The sequence below is a fragment of the Microcebus murinus genome, chromosome 9 (genome assembly GCF_040939455.1).
Source record: "Microcebus murinus isolate Inina chromosome 9, M.murinus_Inina_mat1.0, whole genome shotgun sequence".
NCBI classification, from domain to species: Eukaryota; Metazoa; Chordata; class Mammalia; order Primates; family Cheirogaleidae; genus Microcebus; species Microcebus murinus.
Window position 1 is genome coordinate 51,043,585 of NC_134112.1, and position 25,883 is coordinate 51,069,467.

The 25,883-nt window shown below is 36.8% G+C and overlaps 1 protein-coding gene across 5 annotated transcripts in view; it reads right to left on the bottom strand.

Annotated features, from left to right (window-relative positions):
- The window catches only part of DMTF1 (cyclin D binding myb like transcription factor 1), a 44,838-nt gene extending 37,074 nt beyond the window's left edge, over nt 1-7,764 (bottom strand). For 4 of the 5 annotated variants that reach the window (XM_012779534.3, XM_076006467.1, XM_076006468.1 and 1 more), the window contains exon 1: nt 7,634-7,764. The gene's annotated coding sequence lies outside the window, so the exon portion shown is untranslated. Of the gene's footprint in view, nt 1-5,600; nt 5,741-7,633 lie in introns of all 5 variants that reach the window. The other variant, XM_012779531.3, reaches the window with a different exon arrangement.
- Between the last annotated feature and the right edge of the window lie 18,119 nt (nt 7,765-25,883).

Here is a 25,883-nt window from a genome sequence, read left to right on the forward strand (position 1 = left end):
ATAGCCTAGATTCCAGTTCTAGAGCTCTCTATTACATTTGGGAAGTCTTGCAAACGAGACTGAGAAGGACCAGCCAGTGATATAGGAGGAAAACCAAAAGGTGTTAACTAAGAAGCACAAAACTGTTTTTCCAATAAGCATTAATTAGTCAAATGTATTGAATACTGCTGAAGAGGATGATAGAGAAGTGACTTCGAGCTGACAACAAAAAGAACAATTGGTGTCTGTATTTAATGAAGGTAGTTTTGGTGGAGTAATAGGGGCAGAAGCCCTACTGGAATATGTAGAGAACTAGAAGACAAGCTACACACAACTTTTTCACAAAGTTTAGCTCTGAAGTAGAATGAGAGGATCAAGTGGGGTCAAAACAGTTGTTATTATATAGAAGAATATGTCCATCCATATTCTGATGTTAGACTGAGAAATGCTGGTGAATATACCAACTTACGATAGCCTGGTAACAAGTTAAGCAATTTGGTGCCTTTATCCCAATTCATTATACATGAAACAATGCTTAACGTCTGGCACCCTCCTCAATTTTGTTTACCAGGAAAATATATCATGAAGCTCTCCAACTCTACCATCAATTTTTGGGAGCAAGATAAACAGTCATGTGCCACATAATGACATTTCAGGCCAACAATGGGCCTGTATATGACAGTGGTCCAATCAGATGATACCATATTTTTACTTTACCTTTTCTATATTTAGATATTTAGATACACAAATACTTACCATTGTGTTACCTACAGCATGCTGTATGGTTTTTGTTAAGTACACATTATGATGCTTGCATAACATAATCACCTAAAAGGCATTTCTCAGAACATAGAGATGCCATTAAGTGATGCATGATTGCACACCACCTCAGTCCTTTTCAATTTTCCCTTCTCCCTTTGTAATGGGTTACACTATATGCACTATTTTTACACTAACTAGAAGTGAGATAGAATGAAGGAAAGAAAAATAAAATATTAACAGCCATTTTAGCTGGTAAAGTAGCATTTTGGCATGTTTCCATCATTTGTTGGATATCTTCATATCAATAATAACCTAATAAATAATAACCTAATAAATTTAAGGAAAACATATCTGAGGGCAGTGGTGAATCTGAATACAGTGAAGGAGACCATAGATGGACTTTCTGCCTGAGATTTCAAGAATTTTGAACACTGGCTTAGATGTGGAAACTTTTGTCAATTTGTGTAAAACTTAGTGAACAAGGAACTAACCCAGAAGCATTATCATCAATTATTAGGGAGTTTCACAAGACTACTGAAATACTAAAGGCTGCTGAAAGTATGGCAAGTTTTCTGGAGAAATCCTAACGAGATTTATCAAGCTGTGCAAGAGGATTTGAAGATTGCCTTGTAGTCAAGAATGCACAAGGAAATTACTGCATGCAGCAGTGTAGAAAAATTGTATTTTAAATGAATTATAAAAACGTAGCTTTATAAATCAGTGGAGAATGGCTTACAGAGAGAACAATCAGACGTGTTCATATTGCATTTTACTTAACAGCCCTAACACTTTGACATTGCTATGTTCATATTTATGTATTCCTTACTTACAGCTCAGATAGCTTTAGTTTTCTAAGCAGTCTATCAGCTGTGCACATCTCCTGTGCCTGGTACAGCAAAAGCCATCAGTAGTGATATGTGGTAGTTATGACTTACTGACATTTCCATTTTAAACTTTAATTTTGAATTGTTTATGCATAACTAGATTTGTTGTATTGGGCTGAAAGTTGACAGGATTTCAGCCACCATTGTGAATTTTGATTTAGATTATGTATATCAGAATCTTGTTTTTTAAAGAGCATGAAAATATTTCTTATAATGAGCTCTTTAACAAAAAGTTTTTTCAAGTTTGTCATGCATTAATAGCGTGAACCAGATCACTTTTGTATTAAGTGAAAAAGTTTTAGAAACTTACATTTTAATCGTAACGACTCTGCTTAGCTGAGTATTACTTGTATGTAGTTTGAATCATTTAAATGTGAGGAAAATACTAGATGACAATGTTTTTCTAAGTTTTATATCCTATAAATGAGGGCCTAAAAATAATGTATAAAATGAAACAGCCAATGTGCAAAATTCCTGTATACTTTTATTATATAAAAGTAATTTGAGTGTTTACCTAATAAATCTTCAGTGGTTATGTTTCAACAGCTATTCAACATTTTATGAAGAAGTTCCAGTCATTAAAAACTAAATAATCAAATGTTCTATATTAAGAATTATTAAGTATAGCTTCCTAAAATCATTATTTTAGAGTTTTTGCAGACAAACTGAAGTGGTTTTAATAAGACTTAGTAATATTAATATTTAAATAGCAACCTGCTCCGCTTTTAAAAAAATCTAGGCTTGTGACCATTTTAAAAAAAATGCATGGCATCTCTACCAAGTACACTGGAAGTTCTATAATTAGCGTAACAGGTTGAGATACAGTAAGAGCTTGTGATAAGCCAATTGATTAAAACACTGCAAATACTATATTGTTATTTATAAAATCATAAAGAACGCTTTTAGTCAAACTCCAAACTTTGTACATGTTCTAGGCGATCAAAGTTGATAGATTTATAACTCTGGATTATTTACATATGAAACAAAGCAGGAATACATTGAGAAAGGATTATATCTACAGAGGACTTCTTTTAATGCATTACATTTCTTAAGTACAAACATGTATTTTTTATGCATGCTTAATACTTAAGAAACCAAACAAAATGATACAATTACAGTGCTGTACATGTTGTCAATGACAAAAACCATTCTGAAGGTAAAAAAAACTCTGGAATGTGTTATAAAACACTTATAATGGAGTTCTTATATATCTTTATGTTTAATTGAGAAGTATATTTTTCATTTAAAGCTCCCAATGAACAAGATGACTTTAATATACAATAACCTGGTTGAACAAAAAGGGGTAAGTATAAAGTAGTAACTCTTGGGTCTGTTATTTAACATAATTAAAGAAATGAGTCATTCACACTACTCTTCATGCCAGCATTGATGATAAGTTCATATACAATGGGTTATCTTAGACCCAGTAATTCCATCAACTGAGTCTACCTGTCCTAACTTTCTGGGCAATTAAGTGTCAAGTATCTTCTAAAAACTAGAGTCAACCAAGGAAAGAAGTCACATTTCTTCCTGGTTTTGGAGGCCAATTGTGTAAATAGATTTGTTATCGGTTCCCAGCGCAGTACAAGCATAGAAGAGAAGATGCTATTAGTGGCAATCATGAAAAGCACAGGAAGCCAACAACTGCTGATTGTAAATGCTTGGAGTTGATTCTAAATTGGAAGATGGGATGACTATTTGGTATGAAAATCATTCACTATTGTAAGATACTCTTACAATGGGAAATTTAGCAAGCTATAGAACATACAGGACTGCAATTTTATTGGGTAAGTCAAAAGACTGAGAAATACTGGCTGAGAGGCAAAGTCTCTGGCATAATTCAACTAGTAAGGCAGTAAGGAACACATTTAGTTTTAAGATGTCTTTTCCCCCCTACAGCATAAGAAAAATTATCCATATTCTATTTTTTTTGCAATTAACTTCTAAATTTTTTATCTATGTACCAACATACCTTTTACTGTTTTTACAATATCGAGATCATACTGTTACATCTTTTTTGCACTTATCTAGTATTTTCCAGTATCATTCTTTATTCTCCATTTTTAATGGATATGTAGATCTAAATTTATCAATTGTTAACTATTACTGAACAGTAACTATTACTGAACACTTGTTTTTGAGGTTATGCTATCATAAAAGCTCCATAATGACAACTACCATACCTGTCATTGTATATAATTAATACCTTAGGAAATACTTAGAAGGGGATTTACTTAGTACTGTATAATAAAGAATCTGAAAGATGTTTCAAGATATTTTTATTTTGAAAGAATGAAACTTTTTGCTAAATAGATAATTTTAGTGTTAAGATAATGAGTAACAAATTCCTAAATCCTAAACACTAAGTACACAGAGGATGTCAGACAACAGACATGGCCACAGAATAAGCATAACATCTTCACAAGTACCAATTTTACTCAAAATAGGAATAGTTCACACTTGAGGCAGAATGTTTTGGACTATGGTCCCAGGCTCCTCGGGATTTGCTCCTCTGTATACTATTTGTGGGAAAATCTGAGTAGAGCCATAAATGAACATAAAGTATACTGAATTAAGATAACTAATTAATGTTCATTATGTCTTGGTTTTAAGATGATAAAATATGACTGTGCACCATAAAATGTCAATAAAGCAAGTTAATAGAGTCTATTCTAATACACTTTAATTGCTTAAAATGTTGACTTCAATTATCAACTACTGAAAACAATGTCATTATTTCAGTAAAGAGAATTACTTGGTAATATAGGGTATTTTAAGGTGCAGTATTTCATACTTGGTTTAGCAATAAAATTATACTGCTATTAAAAAGTTATTTTCACTCAGCTGATGATTCAAGAGCTTATGTGTTTGGCTACACCAAGATTTCAATCATTCAAAAGTGAGCACTAAACTTTTAAGTAAGGCATCATCAAAAGCTCTTTAAAGGGAAACAAATTATCTCCATATACCTGATTTACACTGAAGTTACTTTTTAATGCACATTTCCTCAGCAGTTTCTAAAAAAGGCAGTCAATAAATCTAATGAGCATTTCTTCTGCTACATAACACCTGACCCTAAGTGAATGATTGCTTTGACCACAGGTGCTTAGAAGAAATGACCTGACAGTGTACATAATCAAAAAGACTCATTTAGAAAATGGAATGACATAAAAAAGAAATTAAATCATACACAGCTTTCCAGTGTGCTTTTTCTTGACAAATTCTGGTATTCAGTCATGGAACAGGCTATCTTTTCACAAACTTGAAAAAATAGACATGATCAAAGGTTCCCCCTTTTATTTAAACTTATATTTTACCTTTACAGAATCCAACCACACACAAAATCTATTTGTGATTTCTATCACAAGAATTCTCACAAAACAAAAATATCATCAAGACAAAGGGAGAAATGACACGAAAGCAAATGCCACATGCGTTTGTTTGATAACTATCGGTATTTTATATTTAACACTTGGCAATCAGTTAAAAAAATCAGTTTTTTAAACCATTAATAAATATTAGGGTCTGTAGATATTGGAAAGATAAATGAAGTTAACAGAAAGGTCAGCATTATGGGGGGAAGGTAAGGGATAGTTTGTTATTTAAATTCTAACTAGTGGTCTCTAACCTTGTAAATACACTTATCCCTGGGCCTTTAAGGCACCCTTGGGGTGGAATGAGATAACCATCTTTCTCATCTAAGGAAAAAAAGCACCTGGAAAAAGAGGACATAAAATAAAAACGACTGAAGAGGACACCTAGCAATTTTTGATGATTCTCTACAAGCAACCATTTCCCAGCCGTGCTCTGCTTTCAAAGCTCAAATCTTAACTCCAAAACTTAGTGATTTCTTCTTCTCAAAATACTGCTAATAAAACCTCAATACTCAGAGAAAAATGTCTCTATAGCATAGTCACATAACTGGTAAAAGTATGAACTTAAAGTTCTATGAAGTATGCAATGCCCAGTACTTACTGATTAAATGTTGATGAAGACAGGGCAATAGCATTTTGGCTCCAACATCTAGCTCAACTGCAATCAATTAAAGAGATTCACGCAGAATATGCAGGTTCTAAATCAGTCCCAAAAAGCATATTTTGGGGTGAGCCTATCAACTAAAATAGTAAAAAAAAAAAAAAAAAATTAGCTTGTCTGGTGGCACACAGAAGTTATCTAGTATATAGGGAGTTAAAATGAGATAAAAATCATCACAAATCATGAAATATATTTTTCTTCATAATTGTAATAAATAATGTTTTATTCAGACACTATCAAGCTTTTTGTGTTTATAAATGGAAGAAAAAAACCTTAATTCTCACACCAAACTGTATTCTCCCAGCATGACAATCTTTGTAGTGTTATGGAATGTAATTTTAATCGTTTAGTTTTTCCTAAAATTTAATTTCTGAATCTTAACCAAATACATGAAATCTTACCTTTACTAAACCATCTCAGTAAAAAGCTAAGATTTTGGTTTATCACCACAGTCGGAGTCTTTAAATGTTAAAGTAGTGGTAAATTATTCAAATTACTAACATAATTAAAATACACTAATCCTCAAAGTTATCGGAAACAAATTTAAGACCAGCTTAAAAAAATCTGAAGTAATGAAAAATATGAAAATCTTTAACTGAAAATGAAAGATGGATTTTATGTTTGTAAAACTTTCAACATAGTGGAAAAATATTCTTACTTGGACTGGAGCTTCAAAGCTACAACTGGTTGTCTACCACGAATTAAAAATATAGGTATAATAAAAAGGTTTCCAAATGGCATTATTTTAAACTTAAAGACACGGTAATATTAGCAATTCCACAGAATATGCATTTTGTAGGACGTCCCAACAAGCAATCTCGCCTGTCAGGGAGCACACACACAAAAGAAATCGAGTTCTTGTAAAATTTTTTTAAAAAGAGGTAAAGATGAATCAAGTTGCGAGAAAAGCAAATTCAATCAGGGAAAGGACGGGATCCTGACTTACACTTCACAGGATTATCATCCTTTCCTTATCCACAGCGAAAATTTTTATAAAAACATATGCTATACCGTTCACAGAACAGCACTTGGCCACTTCTCTCAGTCCTACTCCGGAGACCGGGGTAAAACAGATTACACACCTCCCTGAAGAGATTCTCAAAACAAAGTACATTTTAAACAACAAAGCAGATTTAACAAGTTAAGAAACTTGCTCGGGACTCGGCACAGTACGGGAACTGCTACTTTGCAGACGCATTTTCTCTGTTCCGCTAGGACTCTCCCCGCACCCAGTCCACGTCCCTGCTTCTTTAAAGGGACTCAGGCTGACAGAAACGGTTCGGCCAGAAATCCCGATTCTCTCTGCCTGGGCTGTGAATTGCTGAGGAAGGCCAAGCGCAAAAAGACCGGAGAAGAGTCTTAAGACGCAAACAAGGTAAAAAAAGAAAAAAAGAAAAGAAGAAAAAAAAAAAAACGCGCGGGGGAGTGGGGGGGGTGGATACGGAGTTAGAGCGAGACCCGCCCCCACTCTCTCAACCCCACCCAAGCCCACCTCTCCTTCGCTGGACAACACAACAAAACCAGAAAGGATAACAAAAAAAAAAATTACAAAACAACACTACGAGAAAACAAGTAAGGCTTCCTTACTGTCCCCACTCCCCAGCCCAATTCTCTACCAAAGCTCCCGGCCCACCCCACCCCCAGGGGTCCCGGCGCCATTTAGTTCCTCCGAAGCCGGCGCCATTTTCCGCCCCCGCCGGATCGCTGCTGTGCCTCGGCGGCCGCTCGCTCCCCTGCTCTGCAGCTTGAGCCACCGCCGCCGCCCGGCCCTGAGAGGGAGGCCCTGGCCTGAACGTGCGGGGACTACAGCTTCAGCGTCAGGAAGGCCCGGCTCCGACCCCGCCCGCGGTGCCCAGGCGCCGGCAGCTTGCGCCAGCCGGCGGGAGCAAGCGGGCAGCAAGGGGGCCGGACAGGCTCCACTGGGCGGAGCGGCCCTGGCGGCGGTTGGGACCTGAAGGTTCCATCGTACTTACTTCCTGTTTTGGGTCCGGGCACTTTGGAAGAACCAGGATGGAGGCTCCAAAAAATACCAGGATGGAGGAAGCAGCCACGGGCGAGAGTGGCTGCAGCTGGAGTGAGCGAGCGCGACGAGCCACCGGAAACGGAGCTGCGCCCGCGCCCCGCCCCCAATCCTCCCCCCCGCACGCTCCCCCTCCCGCCCGACTCTCCTGCTGGGCGGCCCTGCGCTCCGCCTGCTTGCGTCACTTCCGTCTGTGTCGGCACGCGGAAAAAGGTCCCGGGTTGCTGCAGCTAGTGTCTTGTTCCTTGTAGTGGTGGCTGTCCCTTGCACTTCTCTCTTTCTGCTAGGGAATCTTGAAACTGACTATCTCGCTGCTATTGCCATAATGGAAGCCCTTCTCCTTTTGTGCAGCTGTGGTCCCACCGGCCCTGGGAAGTCTTAGGCTCTGCGGGCTGATATTCGTAGTTCCGTGTGGCTCTGCTTGGAGGGAGCCGCGGTTTGGAATGGGTATAGTGTGGCTCTGAGTGCACAAGAGAATAGCGAGTGTATTCGTACTTGGGTTACCTTACCAAAGACACTTAAAATGAGGTGCTACCTCTTCAGCCATGTGAAGCAGTTCTTGGTGAGATGTGTCCTCTGTGATTTCGCTGTTAAACTAGGAAGGTGCATCTTGTGCATATCTCTTAGAGTACAGCCGCTCCTCGAGTTAGGCTGCGACTGGGGCTCCACCAAACCCATCCTGAGTCAAAAATGCATTTAATACCCCGATAAACGAAAGGGCTAAATAAGCCTTTGTATTTGAACAATGTGAGGCAGCAGTCTTTCAGTGCTTAGGTGTCACTAAGTGCTTTATATGTCTTAAACTCTAATGTTCATAAGTGCCAAATGCATCACTACAGTTGTAAATGTGTCCAAGCGCACACGACAAATAAATGCTGGAGTCAGAATTGAAGCCTCAGTTCCAGAGCCTGTGTTATGAACTTACCTGCTGTAGCTCACAAGATACTCCTTGGCAGTAGTCTTATAATGAAAACAAATGATTACAACCAGTTTGCAGATTTTTTTATTTTACTGGAGGTCGGACATGTTTGACCAATTTTCATAAATAAATGTCAGAAGCAGCCTTTTACTGTCTTTGGTAACTTTATTACCAATTTGTGGTATTCTCTGCATTCTGTTGGAGTTGTGGCTGTGGCATATATCATTCCATTTTCTAATGAGCATATAATAATGTTTATGTATAGACATTAGAGTTAGACCTGAGTGTGAATATTGTCTCCATTGCTTAATAGTGGATGTAGCGCTTCACCTGTCCAAGCTTCATTTACCTTAGGAAAATGAAAGTAATAAGATTTACCTTCCAAAGTAATGTAAACCACATACTTTGCACAAAGCCTGACATATGTAGTAAGCATTAAAGATAGAAACTAATAAACCTATGAACCAGAAAAGCAATAAAACTACTTACAGAACAGTTCTAATGAAATAATTACATATGCAAAATTGTTGACATTAACTTTTATGAGAAGGTGGTTCTTAATTAGCCACATTTTTCATGAAGCATAACCATATAGGATTCTTTTCACTAAGGCATAAAATGGTGCTAGCTAAATTATAGTCTGGGTGCCTCGTCTCTTCTGCAAAATCTTAGGTCAGCTTGCACTCTGCTGTTAACTCTGTTAAAACAGTCCAGGGTATCCTTGTAATAAAATTCTTCCTTACTAGGTGAGTTCCTTTTCCCGAGGTCAGTTGGTATGTACTTGGGAAGACAAGTGTATTTTTATACTAGCTTACTATTAAATACATAACTTAAAAAATCTATTATCATAATTAGCTTGAATAATCAATGTACAGACTATCCATAACACAATTTGTCTCCTAGAGCAACTTTCTGCAGTTAGGTTATCCCTACCTCACTACTTAGTCAATGTATACCTAGAGAATGCATGAGATTTTAAATATTATCCTAGGATGTACTTAATTAGGAATTAAATGTTTTGTGGAAAAATCACAATAAATATTTCTGTTTCTTTTTTTCCCTTAGAGGGGCACCTGGATATGAGAAATATTTCTATCCCAAACAGTAGTTATTGTATTGTAAATGTATTTATAGCATAGTTATGATATTTACTGCAGTTGCTAGTTATAGTGTACTCTGTTGGATGCCAGATTTTTTATAACAGTTTCATGAGCCTCATCAGTGATTGGATGTTGATGAAATTGCCTTTCTGTTATGAAAGGTTGATATATTGATATGAAGGTGTCTCAAATACTGAGAAGTGGGTTCTGTTTCATGATCATCTCATGCACTATGTGAAATAATTCAGAAAAAGATATACGTTTGTAAAGACTTGTTCAGAGTGAAAGAAAAGTACAGTTACTGATTAATTTTCCTTCTGTAGTCTCTGAGTCCTGTTAATACAGCTGATGGGTCTCCACTGGAACTTCCAGAACTTCTGGAAAGCTGATGGGGATTCCCATGCTAATAGAGGCATGAACAAACTGGCCTAGTTAGGCCTACACACCAGACTTTTGCAGGTGGTCTTCTGTCTCAGATTCTTCTTGTAGACTTTCCTCTGGGCCTTATGGCACTTCATATTTTAACCCTTTTCCTGCCCTCTATGCTGTGTCTCTTCACACTTGTTTTTTTTTTTTTTTTTGAGACAGAGTCTCGCTTTGTTGTCCAGGCTAGAGTGAGTGCCGTGGCGTCAGCCTAGCTCACAGCAACCTCAAACTCCTGGGCTCAAGCAATCCTGCTGCCTCAGCCTCCCAAGTAGCTGGGACTACAGGCATGCGCCACTATGCCCGGCTAATTTTATATATATATATCAGTTGGCCAATTAATTTCTTTCTATTTATAGTAGAGACGGGGTCTCGCTCTTGCTCAGGCTGGTTTTGAACTCCTGACCTTGAGCAATCCGCCCGCCTCGGCCTCCCAAGAGCTAGGATTACAGGCGTGAGCCACAGCGCCCGGCCTTCACACTTGTTTTAATACCTCCACCTGGTCACCACTTTTCCATACCCTCTTCTTTTTCTTTTGCACTAGATCTTTTACTGAGACCTATAAATGGATGAGTAACAAAAATCGGTTACTGTTCCAATTAGAGGAATGGGGAGCTAAGGCTTCCGATAACTCCCTGTCAGTGAAGATAACAAGTTTTCATTCTGTCCTTGTAATTCTGTGTGCAAAACAAAACAGTTCAGTTACATTACTAAATTGGGAGAACATCTGGACCTGACTCAAAGACCAGTTCCTTTATAGTCTAGCTCAAAAGAGAGAGGGGCAATATATTAGTAAACTGATTCATAATTGCCACTTTTTATAAGTTCTAAGAAAGATACAAATTGGGTGTTCTGAAAGTCTGAAAGTGAACTTTATATAGGGAGTTCAGAGTAGGCCTTTCTGAGAAGATATTTAAGCAGAGACTAGAAAGATGAGAGAAATAACCATAGTAGGGAGTGGAAGGTGGGCATTAGTTCAGCTAGTGCAAGAAAGAACATATTTGCAGCAAGCAGCTGGCCTATATAATATTTATAAAATGGTGAAAGCACAGCACTGGCAAGTGGTAGGTTAAATCCCTTGCAAATGTTCACTGAATTAAAAAAAATTATTGTGATAAGAACACTTAACATGAGATTTATCATCATAATTTTTAAGTGTACAATACATTATTGTTGACTATAGGAACAATGTTATGCAGCAGGTCTCTAGAGCTTTTTCATCTCACTTGAAACTTTCTGCCTGTTGATTAGTAACTACCCATCACCTCTCCACGTAGTCCCTGGTAACCACCATTTTACTCTTTGATTCTATAAATTTGACTTTTTTAGATACTTCATATAAGTGGAATCATGTAGTATTTGTTTTTCTGTGACTGGCTTAGTTTACTTAGCATAAGTTCCTCAAGGTTCACCCATGTTGTCACATATTGCAGAATTTCTGTCTTTTTTAAGGCTAAATATATTCCTACTCCTATAAGAGTGGAGCTCAGCATATTCCCAGATAAAACAGAGATGGGTTATCCGTCACCTCTTCCATGTCATAGATTTGGCTTGCTAGCATATGACATAGTACCTTAAGTTAGTAGACACTTAAATGTTTGTTGATATCAAAGATAATTAAGTATTTTAAGCCAGAAGATCTGAAAGCTACCCATTTCTATTCTTTTGCAATAGCTACTGACTAAGGAGAGTGCAGTCTTTTTCCAGATGGTGTCACTATTTGGACAATTCTGGAATAAAACGTCACCTTTTATTATTCTTCAAGTGGAAGGAGGTTATTTTAACACAATGTCACATGTTTGTTGTTACTCCAACTTTATTGCCCAAATCTTGTCCATCTAAATGCAATGCAATATTTTAAGGATAGAAGCATGTCATTTTAACCAGCAGATGTCACTATTGTTCATCAAGATCTTTTTTTTTTTTTCTTTCCAGAGTAGTATTTTCAGCAGTAGATGGAAAATTGGGAGCTTGAATTACTAATGATATGCTATGGTAAACCAAGGACAAGCCTCAACAATAATATAACTAAAGAGATGGGGATTATGGTTTGAAATCTAAATATAGAATAGCTCTCTAGTTTAAAGATTTATTGTAGATTAATCCCCTTCCCTTCTATTCAATGTGCATTTAATTTCCCTATGGAGAATATGCAGTGACAGAGGAACAAGGAACCCCTGCAAGCTTTGTAACTTTCAGGAGTTTGCACATTTGTGATACACTCATTCTTTCACTTTTTTCTGCATATCTTCCTGAGCACCTACTTTGGACTGAACATTATTTTAGGCACAGGAAACATGGTGAAGAACAAGACAGACAAGATCCTTGCCCTTAAGGAACATATATTTTAGTGGAGGAGTTTGCATTATAGTAGTATTTTTAATGCATCTTTGTACCAAACATTTTTGGTTGAAGTACCAACTGCCGGCAACTGTCCATAATTCTTGTTCATAATTAATAACTTAATGAGGGATGAAGACAAAATATGAATCAGATCACTTGGTATCATCAGATTAAGCTAAATTGCAAATATTAAGAAAGGTGGACCAATATCCATTGCTCTTACTTACTCAAAGAACTTTGAACAGTGTCTGGCAAATAGTAAGCACTCTAAAGTGTTAGATATTATTAATTTTTACCCATAACAACAAAGACTGAATAACAGGAAAAGAGAACTGTTATTTTTTGACAGTTTTATGGGATTTGTGGGATTATTAGGGGAACAATCCTAAGAAGGTTGGGTTATCAGATATTTCTTTACTATATTAAGATATATTAAAATAACAATAGGCAGTTTATCTCTAGATACCTTTTTAACTTATTTTAAGCTACATGGTGGTTTATTGCTGATGAGTATGGAAGTGGATTGTTATAAATTCCAATTAAAAATGTTTTTTTGGTTCTTCCTGGAAATTTCCCTGTTTTCATGTTGCTAGGCAAAGTGTTTTAGTATTAAATAAAGAGATATGGCTTCTTGCTTGAGGAATCTCCTTCTACTGAGGTTCACTGGATATCCCTAATATACATACAACAAATACATATAAACAATGCAAGCTAGTTAAAATCTAAACCTGACAGAAGACACTTCTTGCCAAACATGTTATTCCTCTCCCTCAAATCACCTGAAATATCAACCCAGTCTTTTAATACCTATCTAATTTAAGAATATCTACATTGTAATGAATATAACTGTGTCAAATTAAATTCCAGAGCATAATACTTTTGTTATGATGACTGCATCTTAAGTGGGCAGACCTGGCAAAGATATGTAATACACAATTTTTAGTTTAATGAAATTAGGAATAATAGGATTAGGAAAGCAGAGTTGCTATGGGCCATCTGTTTAGACTTGAAGATGACATTATTATATATAATCATATTTTGTAATTATAGCCATTGCAGCAGTATTATATCTATTTTAGCAAACCTAGGGTAAGGAAGATATGTGACTTCAGTAACAGTATCACTAATATTTTTTTTGTGTCTGTTTACTTTTCTTACCAGAAGTTTACATTTATGTCCAACTTTGTTCTATGTTGGTTTAACCTGGTATAGCATGATATAAGGCTGTCACAGTCATTGTCTGAGATAAGGTGAAATTCTGTTCTCTATTTCCATTATAATTGGATAAGCTCCATTTTTGTTGAACAGGAGTCCATTTTCACATGATGCTGCAATCTTTACTTTCTTTTCCTTGCCAAAGAGCCATCTGCCATGGAATCATTGTCTATTGAGATCACTCTTGATCTTTGAGCCTATAATGAATTTTCACAAGAATCTCCTCTGAGAAGGAACCCATGCTGCTTTACCATTGTAGACAAATTGCAGGAGAGATATCTGATACAATAATGTCTCATGCATAATATTAAAAAATAACTATGTTATTTGAAAAGGTCATAGTAAGTATAGTACCGTATAAGATATCTGTCTCCTGCAATGGGTAAAACTGAAAAGAAATCTGCAGTCTTTTCCTTTTAGGTCTTTCCTAATTCTCTGTTCACCACAACCACAATTTGATAAAGTAATAAATTAAATGAAGGATTTAAAAATTAGATTTCCTTAGGCTTATAACTGATAGTAGGATGCAACAAGTAACCATGGTTTTCCTATCATTCCCATATTTGCTTGGTGTTAGAAGCTGATATTCTTTAATCTTTTATTAAATTTTAAATAGAAAGTAAAGTAGGTGATTGCATTTCCTTTTATTGTTGCCTAAACAAGTAAGAAATGAAGTTCGATTCCAATGAAATCTTAAAAGTCATGGATCATACACTCTAGGTTTGCAAAGAATACGTCTGTTTTTCATTCTGTAATACGCTTTCAGAGTGCTCCTCAGATGCTGACGACTATTCCTTTTACTTCTCTCTCTTAACTTTTACAAAGACTTTTAAGTATAAACTCCCTCAGTAGCCTGCTTTCACACCTATGTGCTCATCTGTGCTCATCCTAAATTCCTTCCCTGCAGTCCTGGGGATGTTTCTTCTCTTATTCAATGTTAATCCCCTCTTTTGTACTTTTGTTCTCATCTCCCTCCAGAACTATGCTTATTCTCTTTTTCAACTACTGTAGTCTGGTTTCTGTGCCCATCATGCCACTGAAGATCATTAATGACCTCCACATTGCTAAATCTAATGAACCACTTTCTATGATCATTTTACTTAATTTGTCAGCATTTACTCCTGAAATGAACACCTCTTCTTTCTTTGAATACCCTTTTTCTTGATTTTGCAATACAGTACTCTAAAATTCCTCCTACCTCTCTAAACATTTCTTTGCTGGCCTGGTTTTTAAATGTCAGAGTTCATCACAGTGACCTTTTAGGCCTGTCTCTTTCACATTCTATCCTCTTTCCCTAAGTGATATCACCTACTGCAATGGCTTCAATTGCCCTCTATATACTTACTGATGATTCCTAAGTTAATAACTCTGTCAGTCTATTCAAATGCTCGATTGTATCTGGAACTTCCCTATAAGGCTTGCAACGTGGCATATTACATTTTTCAAAGAGGGGTACAACAGTATCGCCTATCCAACAAGCTTTTCATACAATATTACTTTGACACTCCTCCCATTGAGAGGTAGTGGTATATGACCCCCTTCTCTTGAAACTGTGCAGCTTTTGTGGCTCTTTTAAACGATAGAATATGTAGGAAGTGCTGCTATGTGACTTCTGAAAATAGGTTATAGAAGACCTATCAACCAAACCATACAGCAAAACCACATGGAATGGCCTGAGACTATGAAAAGAGAGGGATGGCTGGAGAGCCCCTAGCTGCTCCAGCCTCCTCTCCATTATTAATTGCCCATTGCTGCATAACAGTTTCCCCTAAATGTGGTAGCTTAATGCAGAAACAAATTCTTCATAGTTTCTGTGGGTCAGGAATTCAGGAGTGGCTCAGCTGTGTGATTTGCTTAGGGGCTGTCATGAGGTTTCAATCAAGATGTCAGCAGCAGTCACTTGAAGGCATGACTGAGACTGGAAGATCCAGGTCCAAGATGGCTCATTCATGTGGTTGTTGGCAAGAGGCATCATCTCTGGCTGTTGAAGACCTCAGTTCCTCACCACATGGGCCTTTCTATAGGGTTGCTTGAGTGTCCTCACAACATGGCATCTGGCTTCCCCAAGAGTAAGTGATCTAAAAGTGAGAGCAAGGAGGAAGCTGAAAGCCTTTTATGACCTAGTTTCAGAAGTTTGCGTGGTCACTTCCATTCTATTCTGTTCATTAGAAGTGAGTCACTAGGGCTAGCTGACTCTCAGGGGCTAGAGATTAGGCTCCACCTTTTGGAGAGATGTGTGGACATCCTCCATCCACTGCTCCAGCGCCAGCCACCATCTCACTGCAAAGGCATGAGAGGCCACAAGTCAGACTGTTTATCCTGCCCTTTCCCCAAATCCTGACCCACAAAAACCAGGAGCAATAATAAAATGATATTGTTGTGTTAGGTCACTATGTTTTGGAGTAATACTTTCCCCCCCAGCACTAGCTAACTACAACACAGAATCTTTTGGATTAAACCCTAGAAAACCAGAAAGTAGTACTTTCTTCTCTGGGATCCCCATAAATGTATCTGGGGTTTCTCTTTCTGTCCTTCTGCTCTAGGATTTTGACTTTAAAATAGGAGCAGCATATGGAGTTCCTTCTCAGGTTCATACTAGACTTGTTAGCTTGTCAAAATTCTTACTCTTTTTGTGTGGAAAAACTGCTCTATGTCGTCAGCATTCTCCCTATTCTCTGGGTCATAATATATACTCTGAGCTAGGAGGGCTAAACCCCCTTCTCTTAGTTTTTAAAAGAAAGGTTTTAGAATCCCCAAATCCAAATCCCAATTTTCTCCATTGTTCCTGGCTCTTAAAGACTGAAAACTCTGGATTTCAATGTTATTATTGCATATAAATTTATAAAAATACATTAAAACATTTAATTCATTTCTTTATTCTAGCCTGTATGTATGTTCTCCCTCTGAGTATAGAAAATTATCAAAGCTGCCTTTATGGTAGAGGAAGTAAAATAGGTACAAGTAAGTGCAGGAAGAAGCAGCAACCAATTAATAATAGCTCAAAAATATTGTGCTAAAGGAATATTTGACACATAGTATTTATATTAAGTGGTATTTGGTTTTACATAGTTAATAAAAGTTTGCACAAAGTATATATGTATGTTATAATTCATTATCTTTTTTTTTCTTTGTGGTAGAATTTAGAATTTGGGAGCTATGGTATGGATAACCTGCACTGGAATTCCAGTTAACAGCATTGTACCATAGGCAATGGAGATTGGAGGAAACATGTACCTGGAAATTACCAGTATTTTCAAGAGATAATCAATACAGCTGAGGGTATTCCAAAGACTAGAGTTGCCACTGGGCCCCAGAAAGGGCTGGACATAGAGTATCTACCTGAGTCTTTTCCAGTGACAGTCAAGAACAGAAGTGGTTATAGAGCACAGTTCAGAGATGTTGAGCTCTGTCAGAGGAGATGAAGGGATTAAAAATATTAGGATTTTGTAAATATTATATTAGAAGCTGAAAAAAGTTATTACATGTTACTTTCAACATATTTTTAAATATAATTGACACAAGAACTTGCAAGCCATGGTGCGTACACAAAAGGAATATTGTCATTATAATAGATATTCTCATATTGCTAATAAAGTGAAATATATTATAGAAACTACCTGAACTTCATATGTCAGTTACTAGTAACATAGAAGTTACCTGAATATTTGGGCATACAACTGAGGTTTTCACAGTAGCTCAGATGGGATGGAGTGATGTTCTGCATTTCTTGGTTGACAAGATATTTTCAATTTCTATTCTCTCATAGCTTAGGAGACTGGGCTAATTGTTTAGTAAGCAATTTCTTCTAAAAGGACTACCTGTGTTGCACCCGATTAACAACTGAAAGATCACTTTCTGTGAAACGGAAACATCAAGGCTCACCTAGAGTTACCTGATAACTTTGAGTTTATGATTATTTGACTCTGAATAAACTTTCTCCATCAGAGCTTGTATTGGTAATGAGTCCTATTCAGCAATGAATTGTTTTGTAATCATGCCAAAATCTGTCAAAAATGCACACTTGTCCCTCTACTGTATAGTTTCCACTAATAAACTATAGTCCATTTGGCCTCTGTTGAAAAGACTGGAAATTGGCCAGTTCATCCTGATTCTTTTATTGCCTCAGTGTCAGTACACAAAGTGTGGCTGAGAAGAAATTTAGGTGACATTCTTAAAATCTGTGATGGTTACATTTAGCCTACATTTCAGTTAGGAAAATGATTCATACTTCATGTCTATTTCCAGTAGCTAAAACTAACACTATGTTGAGCCTAACTAAAGCTCTCTCAAATTGCTAACTTTATGGTTGCTATAAGTAGCATGATTAGGAACTCTACACTGATTATTTTTAAAGAAATCATGTTTTTTTTCATTTTTACTTCCTGCTTTTAGCAACCTTGTTTGTTTAAATGTTTTGGATTTTGAAAGAAACTGGCAGTATTCAGATGTTGGTTAGGGCCTCCTATCTCCTATCTCGTGAAATCAAAGTAAGATTTTCTTAATGCCCAATTCTTAAGTGCAGTTACACTCAAAGATTTCCATTGTCATCTGCAGGATTTTAGGAATTCATACTATCATGGCTCTCTCTTCCTCAAATTCTTACATTCAGGCATATGGTACTTTATTTTACCTTAAAGAATTGAATTTCTTCACCAGTTACCATGAGGGTTCTCATTCCAAAAATTTAGAATAAACTCATAAAAGAGTTAAAGGTTTCAGGGAGGAATCATAGCCTTCCACCATTTGGCTTCTTTTTTGCCTTTCTTACTTTCTCTCTCCTGCCTTTCAGGAACAAAGCCAATTCGTCATCTTGTGTTTTCCATAGCATTTTGGCATGCTAAAATACTTGAGCTTACTTGTGATAGTGACTATATTGATCCTCATAAGTATTCTTCCCTCCTTCTATATAGTAATAGTTGAATATTTGAGTGCCAAGATAATAATTACATTTCCTAGCCTTCTGTTCAGCCAGGTATAATTATATACCTGTACTCTGGCCAAAGTGATGTAAGGAGAACGGAAGTATACAACATCTGGTTTTTTTCCTTAAAGAAATGAGCCTGCCCTCCTTTTCACCTTTCCCTCTTCCTTCTGGTTAGCATGTGGTTGTGGTGGTAATGAGTAATCTTGAACTATACAGGAAAAGGCAACAGGAATAGTGGAGCAACAAGATGGACTGACACTATGGAGTCCTTGTGTTTGCCTTTTGTTGACTATGCCCTGTTACATGAGAGAGAAATTAACTTCTATTCTGTTTAATCCATTTATAATTTGCATTTCTGTTTCTCCAGCTGAGTCTCTATCCTAATCAATACGATGCCCTTCAGGCTCTCACCTTTTACACCAAGGCATTTCTTAAGAATGCAGTGCTCTTTTTAAGAGGAAATCTGGTGAACCAAGTTTTCTTCCCCTCTTTATATTTGTGTATCACACTTTCTGTAGAAGGGGAAGATGAGTGACATTTCCTTAAGTAGAGATTTGGGAGTAAAGTAATGTCGAGTGAAGGAAAATTTCATGAGCAAATATTTAGAAAAGTGCAAAGTATTTCTAGGGAACAAAACCCCTGCACTTTGGTGAGAGCATAGGGGAATTCTGGAAAACAAAGGTAGAAATGTGATTTGGGTCAGGTAAGGTAATAGAGAGGTGTATCAGACTTTCCTGCTTTGCCATGTAACAAAACACTCCAACTTTTAGTGTCTTAAAATAATTATTAGGTTATTAAGTATGAAATATCTGATTTATTTAAGTACTAAGTTCGATAGTTGATATCTCTAACATTTCACTTTGACATTTCTTGTTTTATTTTTATTGTGAAGGTACATCCTCAGTCTTTCAAATGCACATTTTGGCTCATGATTCTTTCATATTTTTTATAGCAATTTTTATGAAACCATGGATAAGTCAAGAATTCATGTTATTTTTGAATATGAGTTCTGTTATAGAACCAGTACAGCACAGACAGCTCGAAATATCAACAAAGTGTTTGGGAAGGATGTGGCTACTGAACACACAGTATGTCAATGGTTTGAGAAGTTTCCTTCTAATGATTTTAATCTTGAAAAGAGCCATGTAGGTAATCTGAGACCAAGGTGGATAATGATGAGCTGAAAGCTATAGTGGAAGTGAATCCTTCTCAACCTATGTGTGAATTAGCAGCAAGGTTTGATGTTACTATTCCAACAATATTGGACCATTTGAAACAAATCTGCAAGGTAAAGAAGCTGGATAGATGGATTCTGCATGAATTAAATGAGCATCAGAAAAGAAATTGTCTCAAAGCTTGCCTTTCTTTGCTGTCACAGCATAAAAGCAAACCATTTCTACAACATATTTTTACGTGTGATAAAAAATGGATTATTTTTAACAACTGCAAAGTGCTGGCCACAATGGTTGGATAAAGATGACACAGTCCAAAACTGAATATTCATCACAAGAGCTAATGGTGTCTGTTTGGTGGTCCAGTGCTGGTATTACCCACTACAGATTCATGAAACCTGTTCAGTTGATTACAACGGATGTCGGCTGCAACCAGTTGGATGAAATGATGAGGATGCTTGCTATTAAGCAGCCCAGATTGGTCAAGAGAGAGGCCAATACTCTTGCAAGACAATGCTTGACCACATGATACACAAACAACACTGCTCAAACTATAGCAGCTGGACTTGGAAACTCTTCCATCCACGGTGTTCACCAGACCTTGCACCAACTGACTACCACTTCTTCAAGGCTTTGGACCACTTCTTGCAAAGAAAAATATTCAATTCTCAACAAGCTTTGGAAAACACCTTTTGCCATTTCATTGCCACTCACACTCCAGGCTTCTTCGCTGCTGGCATAAAGAAACTACCGTTAAGATGGCAAAACTGTGTCAATAGTTTAGGTGCATACTTTGATTAATTGTACTGCTTCTTGTTTGAGATATAATAAACTACACTTTTGATTGAAATTGGACATTTCATATTTAATTACCTAATATTAGTTCACTATGTAATGGGTTGGCAGTAGGGCTATCAGCAGTTGGTCAGTTCTTATGCTCATTTACCTGGGTTTACTCATGCAGCTGGAGTCAGCTGGAAGATCTACTGGCATTGGATGCCCTCATTCCCACATCTAGTTGTCAGGTTGATGGCTGGTGTGCCTCTGTTGTCCATATTATCACTTCAGGTGTCTAGCTTGGGCTTCTTCATGTGGCAGCAGTGTTCCAAGAGCAGCAAAGAAGGCATGCCTCAATGTTTAAGCACTTTTCAAGCCTCTAGTTGTTTTATATTAGCAAGCACTTTAAAAGCCTCTAGTTGTTTCATATTAGCAACTCTTCCACATACAAGAGTTGGAAGAAAAGCCTTCAGCTCTTGATAAGAAGAACTGCAAATTATCAAGGGACAATATTTTGCCATCTTCTAGGTCTTTGGATACTAAGCTAAGAAATTTGAACTTTTCATTGGTATGCAGAGATAAAGGAAGGGCACAGACTTAAGAGACCAGCTAGATATAGCCAAAAACCTTTTAAATAAATAGAACTTTATCTTTTAGAACAGTTTTAGGTTTATAGAAAAATGGAGAAGATATCACAGAGTCCACATATGCCCCACAATCAATATCCCTTATTACTAACATCTTATATGAGTATGGTATATTTGTTACAATTAACGAACCAATATTGATATTATTAAACAAAGTCCATACTTTGTCTATATTTCTTTAGTTTTTATGTAATGTCCTTTTTATGTTCAAGGATCCCCTCCAGGATGACATATTACATTTAAGTGTCATGTCTACTTAGGCTCCTCTTGGCTTGACAACGTCTCAGACTTTCTTTGTTTTTGATGATCTTGACTGTTTTGAGTAGTACTGGTCATTTGTAGGATGCCCCTCTTTTGGAATTTGTCTGATGTTTTTCATGATTAGACTTAGAGTATGTGTTTTGGGGAGGAAGGCCACAGAGGTTAGTTGCCAGTTTCATCACATCACATCAAAGATATATACTGTCCACATGACTTCCTACTGTTAAGGTGAATCTTGATCACTGTGTTAAGGCAATTTTTGTCAGGATTCTCTACTGCAAAGTTACACATTTCCCCCCATTTCCTGTAGTCTTTGGAAGGAAGTCTCTATGCTCATCCCATGCTTATGGAGTGGGGAGTTATTTTACACCCTTCTCCTTGAGGATTGGAGTATCTATATAAATTATTAGGAATTACTCTACATGGGAGATTTATTTTTTCCATTTATTAATTTATTCAATCATTTATTTGTATCAGTATAAATTCATAGATGTTTATCATATACATTGGGTTATAGTCCAATACTACTTTATTCTGTTTTCTTCCTCAAATTGTTCCAGCTTTATAATATATTAGCATGACTACAAAAAAACAAATCCTACACAAATCTGCCTTCAACTTTTTCACATTATTTTATAATAGTTTACACATAAGATATTCAGGTACTAATGCTTTAGATTTTGTTTAGTAATGTACATTAATCTAATGGAAGAAGGGGAAAGAGGGAACATCTTTGCAGAGAGAGTTTGTGCTCCCTCCTTTGCCTCCTCCCCTGACAATTAACTGGCTGTTCAATGTTTTTGTGAAGGATATCTAGCAAGCCTGTCAGCAATGTCCAATATTTAATAATTCAGGAGTGACCATTCATCAAACATTTATGAATGTCTAGTATGTGCTAATCATTTTTCAAAGAACAAAGAGTAGATATAAAGATGAATAATAAAATGTATAGTTTATGTCCTTGAAGATCTGTTTAATATAAAAATTCAGGCAAAAGAGAAAATAATTTGGTTTTGAACTTGGGATCTCTTTATTTGTAATTCAATGTTCTATCTCAATATAAAGCCTCTTGGGGAGCAAAGAAGAAGGATGGAATAGAGAGAGTTGAAGAGAAGGGGCAATCAGATGAGACTCAGAATTTGAGATTTTAGCAATGGTGAAATTCATCTAGAAGGCAGTATCTATAATATGGCTGTGCTGGTGGATAGTAGTTGAGTGGAGTTTTTGTGGTTGAGGTATGAGTCTGTAATATTTAATGAACCTGGATAGATGTGTCAAAGGATAATCATGTCAGAAGTGAGAGAGAAGTATCTAAACCTTAGGCTAAAATAATCATTGAAAATAGGAGAGTGTTGGAATTTAGTAGGTTACAAATATAATGAAGTGTTCCCCAATGTCTCTTGGGTTCTAGGATTTTTCTCCTAGAAATTTCATAGATAGAAACTGGAAAATAGCGTTACTATAGGCAGGTTAAAGGGCAGTCCATATCACATGGAGAGATCCATAATCAAGGTAGCAATGGTTCACACTGATGGAATTTGGTCATATCCAGAGTTATCATGACATTGTTTTATAATCAGGCCTAGATATAGCTAGATCATGTAGCTCTAGTACATGGATCATGTAGCCTAGAAAGCCAGCTGCACAGGTATAAGAAGCAGGTGATGTAAGACATGGAAGGCAAAAATAGGAAGTCATAGGAAAACAACTAAAGGGCAGTGGGAAGCAGGGAAATGTTTAACCCTCTTTTCATATGATTGGAGAAAATAAGAATAACCCATTATGGCAGGCTTCAAGGCTAAAGATGTAATCAAGGAAAAGACAGATTCTGACAATGTTATTCATATTACAACTGCAAGAACACTTCTAGAAAAGTTTGAGGGTGCAGAGAGTTTTGCAACTGAGCAGCGATGCCATAGAATGCAATGGAAGGAGTTGGTAAAGTGTTGGGCAGGGGTAGAGAACTGTGGAAGAGAGAGGGAAAAAGTTGGGGATTGAGCCCCATGAACTAATGGATACTTACAAGAAGTTACAATACCTCGGTGAGGGATTGGTAGCTAATGCTGAGTTAAATCCAGATGAGGGATTTGGTAGATAAATAAATGAATAAAAATATCTTCTGACAAATGGCAAATTAGCAACTAATAATCATTTGCTCACATAATTATTTGAGACAAGAATGAATGAAGAGCATATGCTGTTTATTTGAGCTGTCAGCACTTAGATGAGCTGTTGACAAAAATGGAAAGAATATTAAATTAGAACAAAGATCAGGCAGAATGCACTCAGAGAATATCGTGGAAACACTGGCACAATATTTAAATGGAAAAGTCATAATATGAATTACTTTTTTACAATATGTAGAGAAAGTATAGAATGATATATAGGCCATATCCTCATAGTTTCTTAGATTGGGAAGAAGGAAATGTAATGGTTTTCTCTTTCTTCCACGATATTCTTTATATTTTCCAAACATTTTGGTACCTATCCCTCATCTGGGGTTTTCATTTGGGGAGAATGTTAGAAAATGGAAGGTGAGAAGAATGCTGTGCAAAGCAGAGATGGAGTTAAATTGGAGAAAAAGAATATCTTCCCTTACTTCCCTTCTCTCATCCCCCGGCCTCTCCCTAACACCACTGGAGAACTGAATTTGGATGACCTAAACCCAAAGAGATCAAAGATCTCCATGTGCCTGCTTTGAACAATACAATGAGAATAGAATCAGAAAGTAGATTGAAACCCAACTTTGAAGACAGAGCATTTGAAATTTTTGATATGAAGAATGAGACAATTTAAAATGACCCCAAATGATGTAATCGGATTGTCTCCTACAGGGAAAAAATCTTTATAAATCTGGTCCAAAAGTTTGCATCTATTATTTGATGTTATGTTCTGTCATTTACTAGTTACCTGCACTCGGACAAGTTAATTCACACTTGAACGTCAGTTTCCTTATTCATAGGTTCTGAAGAATTAAATATAATCTATTTACATAGGCTTGCCCCCTAGTTCTAAGTTAATTTTATTCAAAATAGTGTCAATATCAAACTTACAGAAAATTTGCAAGTATAGTATAATGACCGTTTTTTCTTTTTCTATTTTTTTTTTTTTTTTTGAGACAGAGTCTCACTCTGTTGCCTGGACTGGAGTGCCATGGCATCAGCCTAGTTCATAGCAACCTCAACTCTTGGGCTCATGCAATCCTCCTACCTCAGCTCCTGAGTAGCTGGGACTACAAGCATGTACCACCATGCCCCGCTAATTTTTTCTATATATTTTTATTTGTCCAGCGAATTTCTTTCTATTTTTTTTAGAAGAGTCCTTTTTTTAGAAGGTCTTGCTATTTCTAAGGCTGGTCTCTAACTCCTGAACTCAAATGATCCACCCACCTCAGCCTCCCAGAGTGCTAGGATTACAGAAGTGAGTCACCACGCCCGGCCTGAAATTTTTTTCTAAACCATTTGAGAGTAAGTTGCTGATGTGTTGCATCATCACCCATGGTGATGGTCTCCTTCAATATGGGAGTTCCTTGGTCTTTCCATGACTTTCATGACCTTGACACTTATGAAAATTATAGACCAGTTATATTGTAAATTGTCCCTCCATTGGATTTGTCTAATGTGTCCTCATGATTAAATTTAGGTGCTATGCCTTTGTCAGGAATATCTTAGAAGTAATGCCAAATTCCTTTCCTTCCTGTTAGTGGGCACAAGATTTTGATTTATCCCATTGTTTTTATTTGTTACTGCTGCCGTAACAAATTACCATAAATTTAGTAGATTAAAATAGTGCAAATTTATTATCTCATACTTCTGGAGGCCAGAAGCCTGACATGGGTTCACTGGGCTAAAATCAAGGTATTAGCACAGCTGCATTCCTTATGGAGGTTCAAGGGCAGAATTTGTTTCCTTCCCCTTTTGTAGCTTCTGTAGGCTGCCTGCATTCCTTAGCCCATGGCCCCTTTCCATGTTCAAAACCAACAATCATTTCACTCCAAACTCTGTTTTCATTAAATCTCCTTCTCTTACTCCTTCTGCCTCCCTTTTCTACTTTTCAGGATCCTTGTGATTACATTGAGCCAACCTTGATAATGCAGGACAGTTCTCCCCATCTCAAGATCCTTAAATCACATCTGCAAAGTCTCTTTTGCCATCTAAGGTAACATATTTACAGGTTTAGGGAATTAGGATGTGGACATCTTGGGAGGCAGCATTATGTTGCCCACCACACCGATTTTGGGTAATGTTCACTGGTTTAGTCCTTTTTGTGTTGCTATAAAGGAAATACCTGAGGATGGGTAATTGATAAAGAAAAGAGGTTTATTTGATTCCTGGTTCTGCAGGCTGTACAAAAAGCATGGTGCTGGCATCAGTTTCTGATGAGAGCCACAGGAAGCATCCACTTGTAACAGAAGGCAAAGAG